This window comes from Homarus americanus, unplaced genomic scaffold, assembly GCF_018991925.1.
Source record: "Homarus americanus isolate GMGI-L3 unplaced genomic scaffold, GMGI_Hamer_2.0 scaffold10392, whole genome shotgun sequence".
NCBI lineage: Eukaryota > Metazoa > Arthropoda > Malacostraca > Decapoda > Nephropidae > Homarus > Homarus americanus.
Window position 1 is genome coordinate 8,023 of NW_024735923.1, and position 16,978 is coordinate 25,000.

The 16,978-nt window shown below is 42.4% G+C and overlaps 1 long non-coding RNA gene across 1 annotated transcript in view; it reads right to left on the bottom strand.

The window, feature by feature from the left end:
* Positions 1 to 1,791: 1,791 nt before the first annotated feature.
* LOC121871635 overlaps positions 1,792 to 16,978 on the bottom strand; it is a 48,487-nt gene continuing 33,300 nt past the window's right edge. The window contains exon 2 of the long non-coding RNA XR_006089920.1: positions 1,792 to 2,325. This is a non-coding gene — a long non-coding RNA (uncharacterized LOC121871635). The remainder of the gene's footprint in view (positions 2,326 to 16,978) is intronic.

The following is a 16,978-nucleotide window of genomic DNA, read 5'->3' on the forward strand; positions in this document are numbered from 1 at the left end:
CCCCCACCCCCCCCCACCCCCACTCCCTTCTTCCACTCCTCCCCCACCCAACTCCCGTCTCTCCCTCCTTCCCCCTCTCCTCCCCACAACCTTAAATTGGCGCTCAGAATTTCCTCCAATTTTCACGTAAGTTATTTCACGTCGGCGGTATTAAATTGGGGCCAGATTACTTATTACCATAACTGAACCATTTATCCTACCATGCCGGGATATATGAGAGAGAGAGAGAGAGATCAACCACCATATCTACCTCCAACAAAATCAACAAACCAGACAGTCACCTATAATCGGGTCACAACACTAATGGATAAAACATTATGTGATATTTCGGGACCTCTGACCTCTGTGACCTCTGTGACCTCTGTGTCCACTACAACATCAGGGAAATAGCAGAAATTCCGACTTTGCCTAAGTCTGTCTGTGATGGGTTTTTTTAAGGTAGGTTTGGTTAGGTTAGGTTTGGTTTTACTGGATGTTCAAATGTATAAATTTATGAAGAAAAACAGTACCTATTTATGAGACGAATCTTGAGCATTCACCTCTGCGATATTGATAGATAGGAAGAAATGCAACGGGCGTGTGTGTGTGCGCGCGCGTGTGTGTGCGCGCGCGTATGTGTGTGTGTGTGTGTGTGTGTGTGTGTGTGTGTGTGTGTGTTTGTAAATAATAATAATAAACGGTTTATTAATAGAGTTGCAGCCGGTGGTTGAAAATATGCAAACTTACATGAGATTTAGACATAACGATATGCGTTCAATATATTTACAGGGCTGTACAGTACATAAATTAGGAGGTGTTTATTATTTTAACAATGGATGGGATGGTGCTGTGTGTGTGTGTGTGTGTGTGTGTGTGTGTGTGTGTGTGTGTGGATGTTCCTGACCTTTTGACTTTTTTAAATTTAAATGTTGTTCGAAATGTTTAAAAAAAATACAAAAATAAAAGCATGAGTTGGGGCGAGTTGGACACAGCTCTAGCGCATATTTAAACCATCGGACCAAATATGACACGCGATTGTGTTTTATTGGGAAGAGAACAAACACACACACACACACACACACACACACACACACACACACACACACACACACACACACACCTCCCCACACACCTGATAAATACAAATAAACACAAAAAACCTCATTTAAATCTCCATACTTCTCACCAACTAACCATTGTTTACATACCTTCACTGTCTACGTGTATACTGACTCAATATAAACACCTATGACTGTTTAACTTAATGACTATCTACGTCAAAGAAAGGCAGGTAGGGTACTCACTGGGCAGCTGTAGGGTATGGCTGTAACAATCTTCGACGGTAGGCTTATAGGCAGTAGAGAAGAAGCCTTGTAAGAACTGTAACACGAGTGAGGTCTTGCCTACACCACCAGCTCCTAGGATCACTAATTTGGATTCCTTCATGGTACTGGGAGTCGACTTTTCACCTTCCTTCACCCCACCTCCTCCTCCTCCTCCTCCTCCTCCTCCTCCTCCTCCACCTTTCCTACATCTATCCGTCCTCTTTCCTCCTTTTCCTTCTTCTTCCTCTTCCTCCTCCTTTGCTCTTCCTTTGTGCCCCTCTTTCTCTTTGTTTCTTTTCATAGAGTTTTATTTAAAGGGCCTCTGGGATGTATAGTTTAGTTTCCGTTAAAGGGTTCGATCTCTCTTCTCCCGCTTGTTGTGTTTGGCCGAGGTTAGGTTAGGTTTTCTGCGTCGTCATTTGTTTCATTATTTTACGTCTTTGTTCTTTATAATATTAATCTATTCTCTGTATCAGATATTCTTGAGAAAAAAAAACAGAGGAAGGGGATATATTTCCACTTCACTTCGTTCTTGTTTTTTATTATTTTTCTGAGTTTTTCGTTTTGTTGTTGTTAAATATTTTTTCTGTGTAATTAAATACTTTGTTCACTTTTATCTTGGTGTTATAACTTAATAAATAAATCCCTTTATCAGTAATATTTCACAACTAATAATATTTATATATATATATATTTAAACTGTTACTTATGATGTACTTAAGCTACTTACAATATACTTAAACTGTTAATTATTTGTTTATTTAAGCGTAAGTGATTGCATCTGTGTTTTTATTTCGCCAGATTAATGCCAGTTTAATACGTGCACACACATCCGATCACTGAACTCATTATATACAGCTTAGATTATGTTAATACAGTTAATCTACGTGGTAAATAGGGAGATAAATGCCACTAGTTATGGGTCTGTATAGTGCTGGTGAGAGTGTGTTCGACAGGCGAGGCGTGGAGGTCGTCAACCAACACAGGTCACTCTACTTCGATGTAACTTTGCGAAACTTTCCTGAAATAAGAAAATAGACAAATTAGTAAAACAGAAAAATATTGTTAGATGCATTAATGTGTTACAGTGAGGAATAGAGAGTGTTAGGGAAACGACAACTTTAATACATTACGTTTTCTATATAAAAAAAGTCATAACAGGGGTAACTTGTACATAATGACGACCACCCAGCACAGCACAAACACTGAAACTTACTGTACACTAAGTTATTTCACTCATATATATATATACTGTATATGTTCAGTGTAATATTATTCCTGACTGACAACTGTTTAACTGTATCAGGACTTGGTGGTGCTGACACTGATAAGTATGAGTGAGTTTGTGTCAGGCAGGAGCAGTGAGAGACCCAGGTGATAGTGTCTGGGTCGAGGCTGACACACACACACACACACACACACACACACACACACACACACACACACACACGGCTCTGAAGTAACAGTGTATTGGTGCTTCTATACCAGTAACTGAGAGGATAATCTGATTACAGTTTACTTTCGACTTTTCCTTCCTCTTCTTCTCTCTTCTCTCCCTATCCCTATCCTCCCTTCCTTGTTTCTTCATCCTTCCCTCCTCTTTCTCTCTCTCCATGACTCTTTTCCTCACTCCTCTTTCCCTCTTTCCAATACTTCTCCAGTCCTCTTCCTTCCCCCTCCACCTTCCCTTCCTGCCTTCCCCTACCCCCCGCCCCTGTCTCCACCTCCCTCCCCCCTCTTCCTCCTGCCCCCTACCTCCTCTTACCCTCTCCTCCTCACCACCAATATGAGAGGTTTCAGGAATTCTCAATAACGCGAGAATGAACTTCAAGTTTCCCTGTGTGGGAAATATTTTAGTTACTCCGCCTTCTCTGTGTATACGTATTCTATACATCTATTGTATATCTCTTAGTATGTGAATATCTGTGTCTGAGCGTATGTATGTATGTATGTATGAATGTATGTATGTATGTGCCTGTCTACCCAGCACTAATTGGGAACCTGGATGTTAATCGATTTGCGGATCGTGTTCGGGGTAATGGTTAGCCAGTGCAGTTGGCGAGTTGTCCGGTCTTCTCGGACTATTCCTTGACACTGGGTCATGCAGCTCGTTAACTTAGGGTGTGGTTGTTATGTTGGTGACAGCTTTTACACCTTAAATAAATTCACGCCTAGGTGGCCCTTGGGCCGGCCATCCTCGTTACACGAGGGGCATCCATTATTTATGTATGTACAGTATGTATGTATGTATGTATGTATGTATGTATGTATGTATGTATGTATGTATGTATGCCAAAGAACAAAACACTAACCCTCTCCCTCAACTCCTCCCACCAAAGTGTCAACATGATAAATTTTCAAGATATTTAGCATAAAAACAAGTGTTAATGTTTCACAAGCAGAGGCTAACAGCAGAAGGAACCAAGCATCAGCAAAATAACAGAACCAGCAGTAAAGTAGATAAGTCAAGGGGGTAATTCAGTACAGCCAATTATATCTCTGGGTGACTACCAAGGTGAAAAATCATTAGTCAGGAGAGCTGGTAGTCGTGGTGAAAGGCGAAGCTTCATATTTGTACACGAGAGCAGCGGCCCCATCAAATGATTTTGTCTTTGGTAGTCACGCAGGGATGTAATTGGTGGAGGTTTAATACCCTCTGCTCCTTGACTTACCTACGAGAATTACAGCAGGAATAGGATAACGCCTCAAGCATCACCACTATTACCACCACAACAATCACCACCACCACAACAATCACCACCACCACAATAGCAGGATATAAATGGGAAGAAAGAAGAAGAAGGAGGAGGAGGAAGAAGAAGAAGAGGAGGAGGAGGAGGAGGAGGAGGAAGAGGAGAAGGAGGAGGAGGAAGAAGAAGAAGAGGAGGAGGAGGAGGAGGAAGAAGAAGAGGAGGAGGAGGAGGAGGAGGAGGAAGAGGAAGGAGGAGGAGGAAGAAGGGCCAGGGAAGTAGCAGGTGTGTTGACAGTATCAAGGGTCTTAACCTAGAGTGTACACACACACACACACACACACACACACACACACACACACACACACACACACACACACACACACACACACACACACACACACACACACACACACACACACACACATGCATACACACATACATACATACTGTTACGACCGTGTCGTATTTTTCTATTTTTTATATATAACAGCTCCCATGTTCCATATTATTCCTGTAATGATGTGTTAAATTTACTATTATATATTCTAGTCACCTTACCCTGTGCTGTTAAGGTTTTAACTGTCATTATTTGTTCAGGTCCATCTTATTTCTTTATTTTGTATTGTAACAAGCATTCTTTGTTCTCTAACGACCATCTGCATCGTTAAACGACCCACCGGCGGGTCGCGTGGCGGGAGCCGACCTTATATATAGGACCCACCAACTGACTTGAGTTAGTTCAGTCCTCCTGTCATACAGTACACATTCTTTGAGTGTCACTTGTTACTTATACCTAATTTATTTGTGTTGTTCCTGTCGTCACCAATGTGGTATATCTATGTGAGTACCTATTTATGTCTCTGTTTGTGTCCATCAGTATTTGCTTAGTTGTATTCAAGTAATTCAGTGTTGTTTCACGTTAGTTAATTTCAGTGTTAGTTTTTATATGTTTATGCAGTGTTAACGTTGTCCAATGCTTTATTTTTATTCTTTTGATGTTTCATTGTTTAGTATCATTTGTGTCTTAAAAGTTTCGATGGTGAATCAATTTGTTGTGACAGCCTACGAGGCTCTTTATTGTGTTAATATTTAATTAATTAAATTCTTAAAGGTTTACTTTATTTATTTTTATTCTCTTTTAATTTACTTCACTTTTTTGTTTGGTTACGTCTAGAACCTGGATTTTAAAGTAAATTAAGAGACGGCGTAACAATACATACATACAGACACTAATCCTCTCCAACACCCCTAATCCCCTCCAACACTCCATAATCCCCTCCAACACTCCCTAACCCCCTCCAACACTCCCTAACCCCCTCCAACACTCCCTAACCCCCTCCAACACTCCCTAACCCCCTCCAACACTCCCTAACCCCCTCCAACACTCCCTAATCCCCTCCAAACACTCCATAATCCCCACCAACACCTAATCCCTCCAAACACTCTATAATCCCTCCAACACTCCCTAATCCTCCAAACACTCCATAATCCCTCCAACACTCCCTAATCCTCCAACACTCCATAATCCCCTCCAACACTCCCTAATCCCCTCCAACACTCCCGAACCCCCTCCAACATTCCCTAATCCCCCCAAACACTCCATAATCCCCTCCAACACTCCCTAATCCCCTTTCAACCCGACTGTGCCCTCCCACATACAATCAGGGAGGACAGGTACAGTTGGTTTACCTTCACTGGTCAATATTGTCTGTGTGTGTGTGTGTGTATCTGTTAGCATACACACACACACACACACACACACACACATAAACAAGGCGAGATACAGAGAGGGAGAGACTGGACTTCCTGTGTGTGTGTGTGTGTGTGTGTGTGTGTGTGTGTGTGTGCGTATTCCATTAAGTTCTCCCTGTGTTTTGATGAGGCGGTAGGTAGGTAGGTAGGTAAGTAGGTTGGTAGGTTGGTGGGTAGGTAGGTAGGTTGGTTGGTAGGTAGGTAGGTTGGTAGGTTGGTGGGTTGGTAGGTTGGTGGGTAGGTAGTCAGGTAGGTTGGTTGGTAGGTAGGTAGGTAGGTAGGTAGGTAAGTAGGTTGGTAGGTAGGTAGTCAGGTAGGTATGGTTACGGAGAGGCAAATTTCTCGATAATTGAAGCCCGTCGTTCGAACCCACGTAATCCTATCCCCTGCCAGGATATATTGGGACTGGGAACCATCGGGGGACGAGAGATTGGATACAGGGATTAGGAATTAGATAATGAGATTAGATTAGTGTTGAGATTAGATGTATGTCTCTTGAATTACATAAATACTGAGATTAGTAAGATTAATCTTTGAGATTGGGTGTAGAAGTCCTGATTAGTATGGATTAGTACGGATACAGTTGGGGAATAGGAGTGTGGTCTGAGGTCTTCGAGTAGCACCTTGACCTCTGGGGGTATACCGAGGTCTGAGGTTTTCGAGTAGCACCTTGAGCAATAAACTGTTGGTGGGATCTGGAGCTTTCTGGGGCAGATCTTCATTGGTTAAATTCTTTCCCTCGACTACCAATTTCGTCCTCCTCCTCCTCCTCCTCCTGCTCCTCCTCCTCCTGCTCCTCCTCCTCCTGCTCCTCCTCCTCTTCCTCTTCCTACTCCTCTTCCTCCTAACATTTACTTACGACACACAAAACAACAACAGCAACAACAACAACAACAAACAAAATTCAGCTCCTCAAAACAAAGTCTCACAATCCGAATCGACAAACGAATCAAAACAAACAATCATAGAGCTATCTGACTCAGCTGAAAAAATAAACAAAACCAAAAATCGACTTTACCAAAAAAATCTGACGACTCTGGCAACCTTCACCACCACAAGGGTATAAAAGAGTCAGTCTGTCGGTCTGTCCTTTTATTTCCTATTGATTGGTCGAGACAGAGAGCCACAGCGACTGGCTCTCTGGTTGACTCTTTTTAATTACACTTTGGTATAGCGGGAGCGGTCATGAGTCCTGTGTAATGAATTGATGTAATTGTTGCTCCATTTAGTTGATGGTTAGGCTGTGGGTCAAGTAGATGATGTGGTTATGATGATACACACATTCACAAACACACTCACACACAGACACACACACACACACACACATACACACAGACACACACACACACACACACACACACACACACACACACACACACACACACAATATTAAAATCAATAGAATAGATGAAACGTCACGAGCAGAGTAAGTGAAACGCGGGTTGAGGTGACCGTAGACTTTTACAACGGAAGGTCGGGTGCTGCGTGTGGCGACTGTTGGGTGCTGGCGACACACACACACACACACACACACACACACACACACACACACACACACACACACACACATACACAGACACACAGACACAGAGACACACACACACACACACAGACACACACACACACACAACTTCATTTTCTCTCTCTCTTTTACTTTTCTTAGAGAAAATTGAAGTTGATAGAATTATTCGTTTACACACTTTATCAGTCCTGTTCCGAGAGGGAGTGAGAGGGGGCGAGAGAACAGGTGAAAAGGGGAGATGAGGAGGAACGATGGTAGAAAGGGAAGATGGGAGAGGAAGGGGTGAGGAAGGTTGATGGGAGAGGAAGGGGTGAGGAAGGTTGATGAGAGAGGAAGGGGTGAGGAAGGTTGATGGGAGGGGAAGGAAAGGATAGATTGGAGGAATTGCTCATAAATATTTAAAAAATTTACAAATAAAGTTCAAAAGATTTTACAGAAAACCTTAAATTATTTACAACAAGTCTGGAATAATTTACACAAAGATTTTTTTTTTTACAGAAAGTTTGAAACACTATGACGAAATTCTGAATTATTTACAAACGACAGGAATCATTAACATAAAATTTTTAAGGTGTTTTACAGACAGTGTGAAGCTCTCATATGTTAATTAAATTCGCAATGTAATTAAACAATTTTGAAAGAGGAACAGTGAGTATCTAATAACACTGGTGTGAGAGAGAGAGAGAGAGAGAGAGAGAGAGAGAGAGAGAGAGAGAGAGAGAGAGCTACCTATTATTTCCTAACCCTTGTTCTTCAAAAAGCAATGGTCGAAAACCTTTCGTGTGTGTGTGTGTGTGTGTGTGTGTGTGTGTGTGTGTGTACAATATATTCTATTACTATTATGATTATTATTATTATTATTACCTTCATTACTGTTAATATCGTCATCATAGTTATCATCATTATTATTATCATTATGGTCTCTTTCCTATTCTTAGTCATTTATCATCAGGTTCCCTCACTCCGTCTCCATTGTTTACATTCTGGAGGTTCACGTCGCGGGCCGCCATCAAACAGCTGATCACAAGTAAACAACGATAAGCCCGCCAAGTCAATACGCCTCGAGATGGGATTTTTTTTTTATCACGTCAATATTCCTCAAGTGGGATTATTTCCGCCGGCAATCTATCCTAAGTGGATTTATCTCAGTAATAACTATATCATATACGTGGATTTATTATTTTTCTTACAGGTATGGATTTATCTTTAATAGAAATGGATTTATCCCCTCCATTAAGCCCGCATAAGTGGATTGATCCTCTCACAATGAATACATAAAAATTAATTTACGTCAATAATCTGTCAATCCGATAATCCATCAAATATAGAGATTAATCCCCAAATTATGCACTGTCAAAAAGTGAGGATTAATCATCGTTAACCTGTCATTAATTTTCGACTAATCCCCGCCGTGTCTATCTGTCTATCACGAGTAAGTAACTTTCCGACACACCTGTCCACGTCTCTTCCCCGTCAATCCACCACAAGTGGATTAACCTCAGCCAGACCCATAAATCTCCAATAAGTCGATTAATTTAGCTGTGTGGATTAACGTGAGCCAATACTAAAATAAACTGGAATTATCACACATAAATCCCTCCATCAAATGTAAGGATTAATCCCAAGTTAATCCCAAGTTAACCCACCCAAAGACTGTTTTATTTCTTACAATAAAAATAGTAAAAAAAAAATAATAATAAAAAATGAAAAAACGAGACAGAGTTTACCTCCCCGGGGGCTGTTCGCTGTACCAACTTATCTTGTAATATATTGAGGTAAAACAGTGGTAAATTTACTGCCTGGGTTAACACACTGCTGGCTCTGACCTGGAATAAGTGTTCAGACCAACACTCACTCACGCGGAAAACCTTTTGTAAGTGTAAGAAAGTCGGACACATATTTGTTTAACCTAACCTAATCTAACCAATTCCTAACTAAACCAAACCAAAACAAAAGTATAAATCACGTATCCTAAAATCCAAAGTTTACCACCAAATTTCCAACTAGTTTCCCTCGCAATTAATATATAAAGGTCCAACTTATTAGTGCATATAACAAACCCTCTTTGTCCCCCCCCGACGAGGAAGCCCTACCAGAGTTACCTTACCTAATTAACTCCCCAAGGTGTGTGTGTGTGTGTGTGTTACCCGACTCTTTAACAAAATCCACTGCGTCATAATTTCTCACCTGTAAATTCAGTCGTTCGGTTTTATACGTTCCGTCAAAGGATAGATTAATTATTAGAGAGGCGTAGTGTTATTATTATTATTTAAGTATTGGTAAGAGATTGTGGTATTTTTTGGGCATTTTCAGGATATATATATTTTTTTTTATTCGGTCTCATTTTGGTGTCATAGTTTAAAGGAATATTTGAGAATCTGTTTCACCACCATCACTACTACCACCAACACCACTAAGACCACTATCAACATTACTACTACCACCAACACCACCATCATTACCTACACTACCCTCACTCTCACTCACACCAGCACCACAGACACCACCATACCATCACTAACACCATCACCATCACCACCCTCACTCTCACTCACACCATCACCACCACAGACACCACCATACCCTCACTAACACCATCACCACCACCACCTCTCACTAACACCATCACCACAGACACCACCATACCATCACTAACACCATCACCACCCTCACTAACACCATCACCACAGACACCACCATACCATCACTAACACCATCACCACCACCACCCTCACTAACACCATCACCACAGACACCACCATACCACACTAACACCATCACCACACCTCACTAACACCATCACCACAGACACCACCATACCATCACTAACACCATCACCACCACCACCCTCACTAACACCATCACCACAGACACCACCATACCATCACTAACACCATCACCACCACCACCCTCACTAACACCATCACCACAGACACCACCATACCATCACTAACACCATCACCACCACACCCTACAGACCCACAAAGGTTCTTTAGGCCAAGTAACGCACCTTGTAACGCACTTTGTTCCACCCAGGAGCGAGGCAGTAAGTAACAATATCACCTGTCAACTCATGTCTACACCTCGTCCAACCCAAGACGCAGTTGACGGGTCGAGAGAGTGACCGTGCAAGAGTACCCCTTCCTGTACACATACACACACACACACACGCTGCATAACGTACATTATCAAGTTATAACTCAAAAGTTTAACACATGAGGGACCAGACTTGCCCCTTGAGGGACACCAACTTCCATCTACAGGAGATTGAAAGACAGGGGAAGGTGAGAGAGAAGAGAGAGAGAGAGAGAGAGAGAGAGAGAGAGAGAGAGAGAGAGAGAAGCCTACAGATTGCAAAGGAAAGAGAAAGGCTAGAAACCTAACCTAACCAAACCTCGTATAAAAATATCACCTGTTAGCCTAATTAGTACCTGTATTACTTAATTATGTCTAATTTTCTTTACCTTATCTTATAATTATTAGGTAATTATAAAATTGTTATTATTATGATTATTAATCTGTTTTATCATTAGTTGTGTGTTCGTAATTACTTATTTTTTATTTTTTTTATTTGTGTTTATGGATTTTGTTTACAGTTAATTGTTCGTCTGTGTAGTGTGTGTGTGTGTGTGTGTGTGTGTGTGTGTGTGTGTGTGTGTGTGTGTGTGTGTGTGTGTGTCATTATAAAATATTACTGTATTGTCATCTTTCTGGGATGTTACTATGTCTTCTTCTCTTCTCTTCTTTATTTCTTGACTTGTCTTGCTTTCTCTTCTTTATTACGCTGCCCTCCTCTCTCTCTCCTCTCCTCTCCACCACTGGAGTTCTGCCAATACGTTAGTGGGGTCAAGGAGTCGTCTGCTCTCATTCACTCTGATTGGTTACCTACTTTGGTGAGAGATTTGGGAAGTAGAGGGCGTGGTCACTGTCTAATCCTTCTCTTGATTGGTTGGCTGTTGTGGTGGGAGGTTTGACAGGGGGGAGAAGGGGGAGGGGCGGTGGGGGGGGACCACGAGCCATGTTCTGAAGACTAACATTCACTCATAACAACACCACGGTGAGACCTTCACTATAAGTGAACCAGACAGACAGACAGACAGACAGACAGGTAGATAGACAGACAGACAGGTAGACAGACAGACAGACAGACAGACAGACAGGTAGACAGTGTTACGACCGTGTCGTATTTTTCTATTTTTTATATATAACATGCTCCCATGTTCCATATTATTCCTGTAATGATGTGTTAAATTTACTATTATATATTATAGTCACCTTACCCTGTGCTGTTAAGGTTTTAACTGTCATTATTTGTTCAAGCCCATCTTATTTCTTTATTTTGTATTGTAACCAGCATTCTTTGTTCTCTAACGATCATCTGCATCGTTAAACGACCCACCGGCGGGTCGCGTGGCGGGAGCCGACCTTATATATAGGACCCACCAACTGACTTGAGTTAGTTCAGTCCTCTTGTCATACAGTCCACATCCTTTGAGTGTCACTTGTTACTTAAACTTAATTTATTTGTGTTGTTCCTGTCGTCACCAATGTGGTATATCTATGTGAGTACCTATTTATGTCTCTGTTTATGTCCATCAGTATTTGCTTAGTTGTATTCAAGTAATTCAGTGTTGTTTCACGTTAGTTAATTTCAGTGATAGTTTTTATATGTTTATACAGTGTTAACGTTATCCAATGCTTTATTTTTATTCTCTTGATGTTTCGATGTTTAGTATCATTTGTGTCTTTAAAGTTTCGATGGTGAATCAATTTGTTGTGACAGCCTACGAGGCTCTTTATTGTGTTAATATTTAATCAATTAAATTCTTAAAGGTTTACTTTATTTTTATTCTCTTTTAATTTACTTCAGTTTTTGTTTGGTTACGCCTAGAACCTGGATATTAAAGTAAATTAAGAGACGGCGTAACAACAGACAAACAGACACGTTCTCACATCACCAGTTTACACGTCAGAGAGCACAGGAGGAGTTTCTCTCAGCTGAATAACGTCATCTCACGTTACCCTGAATAAAACACTTGAGGGGTTAATCTGTCCTCTGAAGTGTCAATGTTTTAATGGCGAGAGGGAAGGTAATTGCCAGCCGGGACTAAACTGCGGTCACTGTCATTACCGGGGGCACTTACTGAGAGAGAGAGAGAGAGAGAGAGAGAGAGAGGATCAGTTGCTTAGAGGCGGTGAAGATGATCATTGAAGAGAAGAGAGAGAGAGAGGGATAAAGATCTAATCGATAGCTCACTAAATTCCCGCAAGTGTGTGTGTGTGTGTGTGTGTGCGTGTCCTCCCCTCCCTTCCTCCCTGACTCTTCTCTCCTTCTCTACCTCCCTGAACTTCCATCCCTTTACCTCTATCTCCCTTCCTACCTCTTCCCCTCTCTCCCTCCCTCCCTCCCTACCTCCCTGACCTGCTGCAGTACACCTCAATACTTCTCCTTAATGGTTGTGAGTTAAATGCACCGGGTCCTCTCTCTCTCTCTCTCTCTCTCTCTCTCTCTCTCTCTATCTCTCTATCTCTCTATCTATGTACAGTATCTATCTACAGTATCTCTCTATCTATCCAAAAAGCTGTTGCCAGATATGAACGCTACTGCCCCGCCATTTTCCCCGTGTGAAAGGCACCATTGTTTACGCTTCCCGCTATTCTTTTGTTTCCTTCTTCTCTTTCACTTACACCTGATTATTCTGCCCTAAGAGACACGTCAACAGGTAACGTAAACATCGTCTAGCAACTCCTGTACAATATTTAACCAGACATAGTGTTGGTGGTGCTGGTATCGGGTATCGGATTTCTGGTCTCGGGTATTCGGTCTCGGGTCTTAAATCTTGGGTCTCTGATTTTTGTTTGGTCGAGACCTTTTTTGAGACTATTACTTCATTTATTTATTATAGGTATTACTATATAGTTGTTTGTGCACATACATATACGCTTAGGTATATATTATTACCACAAAAAAGCCACATACACACAAACATACATACACACACAAACAGACGTAAATAATCACACAACCGTCACAAGTTGTATTTCACGTCATTCATAAACACGGCATTTCCATTAGCATTTTAAATTACACTTGAGGATGAAAATGTCAGCTTGGTGTCTGTGTGTGTGTCCGTCTGCACGTCACTGAGGCACAGAGGCTACGGACTGTGAATTTCCTGAGAGAGAGAGGGTGAGGAGGGAGAGGTGAGGGGTGAGGAAGGAGGGGTGAGGGGTGAGGGGTGAGGAGGGAGGGGTGAGGGGTGAGGAGGGAGGAATGAGGGGGAAGGAGGTCTTATCATGGGCACCCGCTGTCACTGAGCCAATACTCACAATAAACACTAAAAGATTTAACACATATATTACAAGTATTGAAACAAACTCGACCTGGAATTTGGTCATTAACCTACCAGACCTAATTGTCCTGTACTGCAAAATAGTACAAATATCTCTGACTTGTTCCAAATCCTCAGGTCACGATAGGTCAGGACACGTCAGGACAGGTCAGGACAGGTAAGGTGAGGTCAAGACAGGTAAGAACAGGTCAGGATTGGCCAGGACAGGTCAGGACAGGTGAGATGAGGTCAGGACAGGTAAGAACAGGTCAGGATAGATCAGGACAGGTCATGACAGGTAGGACAGGTAGGACTCAACATTGTTAATTAGGACCCAGAAACAGGTGGAGGCAGGTGTTAGGCTTCACTCCGTCTCCTTGTGTCTGCTGAGTGACTGTCTTGACTCATGAAGCAGTGTAGGTCTCTCTCTCTCTCTCTCTCTCTCTCTCTCTCTCTCTCTCTCTCGTACAAGTTAATGTAAATCCAAGAACCAATCACAACATCCTTACCGCCCCAGCAGCCAATCACAGCATCCTTAGCGCTCGCCTCCAATCAATCGAAATTCGCCTCCAATTACCGAGAAATATCGATTATTATTAGAAACGTAATTATCGCAACTTTAGTTCAATTGCCAGTTTGGTTCCGGTTCACAGAGTTCCGGTTAATAGAGTTTCAGTTAATAGAGCTCCGGTTAGTAGAGCTCCGGTTAATAGAGTTCCGGTTAATAGAGTTCCCGTTAATAGAGTTCCCGTTAATAGAGTCCCGGTTAATAGAGTTCCGGTTAATAGAGTTCCAGTTAATAGAGTCCCGGTTAACAGAGTTCCGGCTAATAGAGTTCCAGTTAATAGAGCTCTAGTTAATAGAGTCCTGGTTAATAGAATTCCGGTCCTGAGGCGATTATTAACATTTACTATTTTTCTGCCTGTGCTGGCGTTCGTCTTTGGGACTAGTGAGCCTGGCGTTCATCCCTCAAAATAAGTCTCATGAACTATATCTTAACTAGTGGGAGGCCCAAGAGTCTTACACCTGTAGTAGTTTAATCAACATCACCTGGCTAACGTTCCCTTACACCTGGGTGGCTGCCACTTGAGTCATCTCAGCTGGAAACTTAGCAAGAGTGGATCATACAGCCAGTTAACACGTTAAGTTGAGCGCTTTCTGGTTACCACCTATAGTCCAGTCAGTGTTTAGCGGTGTGTGTGTGTGTGTTATTGAAGAACAGTAATAACACAACGAACTCAAAGCGAAAAAATTTGAAATAATCTTTAAAATATAACCATAGGATAAGGACAATATAGCAGCCAGTAGTCGTGAAGATTGACCCTAAAATTGACGTTTCTTCCTCAACAAAATATTATATTGAAGAAGAAATCCTTTTAAAGTTATATGAAAGGAACCTGGAGGCCAAAAGACGAATGGAAGAAATGTTGAAGTAAATATTGCCACGGGGAGCTATTCTCTCTCTCTCTCTCTCTCTCTCTCTCTCTCTCTCTCTCTCTCTCTCTCTCTCTCTCTCTCTCTCTCTCTCTCTCATCTGGTTCCTTTCCTCTCATTTATCACCATTTATTATCATGCCTCCTGTTCTATGTCATTCTTTTTACCTCCTCCTCCTCCTCCTCCCCCTGCCTCCTTCCCTCCTCCTCTCCCTGTCTCCTTCCCTCCTCCTCTCCTTGCCTCATTCCTTCCTCCTCTCCTTGCCTCCTTCCTCCATTGCCTCCCCAAATGTGGGTCATTTTCCACAATTTTTCAGCCCTGACGTCGCGATTTGTCTCACCTTTAGCAATAAGAGTCGTTCAGTAATCTCTATGTCATTATTATTACATCGTTATATGTCATTATCATTACATCATCATCATCATCATTACAAACACTTGTCATTATTATCATATCTGTCATCATCATTATCGTTCATCTGTCATTATCATTAAATCATTATCATTACTGTAATATTGTGTTTTTTTAATTAATAATGGAAAGGTGATATAGAAGTCAACTAGGCATCCCCCCCCCCCTGTGTGGCCGTGGACAGCTCGTCAACATACTAGTACATTAGTTTAGTGTCACAGGTCGGTGGCAGGTGAGACACAGGGGGGGTGGGAGAGAAAAGGTGGGGAGGAGGAGGAGGAGACAGGGGAGAAGAAGATAGAAGGAGGGGAGAGGGGGGAAGATAAATGAGAAGGTGGATGAAGAGGAAGGAGAGTGCACGTTGGTGTAGGTCAGATTACACATATATATATATATACACACACACACACACCAAAGAATTGGTATGATTTTGTGTGTGTGTGTGTGTGTGTGTGTGTGTGTGTGTGTGTGTGTGTGTGTGTGACTTCAGGAATCACACGCCTACATATTCACATGGGCTCGGTATATTTTGAATCACAATTATTAAAGAGGTGCAATCCCTTGGCCTGAGTTTTGGCCTGTGGAGGGAGGGAGGGTGGAGGAGAGAGGGAGAGGGAGAGAGGGAGGGAGGAGGGAGGAGAGAGAAGAGAGGGGAGGGAGGAGGGAGAGAGAGAGGAGGGAGGAGAGGAGGGAGGGAGGACGCTGCCGGGGTTGTGGTAATTTAGAAAAGACGAAACGATAATAGACTAAGTTGCCGAGATTCTTGTGTTGCTGCCTTGAATAATAATATACTGTATATAAATTCGATGTATGATAACCTTAGAACTTTACTCTCTCTCTCTTCATTGGTTCTTTCACACTCTTTATCCCTGCCTGTTCAATTATCGTTTTCTCATCATCCATTTCTACTCACTTGTCTTCCTTTCCACCTCACTTCCCCTGCCAGTTTTCCTCCCTCCTCCTCTCTCCCCAGGTGTCAAACACACCAGGGACAAGGTTGAATATCCTCCCTTCATATAATTTTTTTTACTGCTTGGGGAATTGTTGCAGGATTGGGGAGAGGAGGCAAGGGGAGAGGAGAAAGATGTGGGAGAAACGTAATGTGTTGAGAGAGAAATAGGGTGGGGAGAGAAGATCTGATGTGGGGAGGAAGGAGATGTGGGAGAGAATAGGTGGGGAGGAGGGAGGGGTGGGGAGAGAAGGAGGGGTGGGGGAGGGAAGGAGAGGGGAGGAAGGAGAGATGCGGGAGAGAAGGAGGTGGGGAGGGAGGGAAGGGTGTGGGGAGGGAAGGAGAGGTGTGGGAAAGGAAGGAGAGGTGTGGGGAGTGGAGAAAATGCGTTGGGAGAGGAAGTATAATCCACAATCCTATAATTGGTGAGTAACTTTAGGCCTATAATTGATGAGTAAGTGTAGGCCTATAATTGATGAGTAAGTGTAGGCCTATGATTGATGAGTAAGTGTAGGCCTATAATTGATGAGGAGTGTAGGCCTGTAATTGATGAGTAAGTGTAGGCCTATAATTGATGAGTA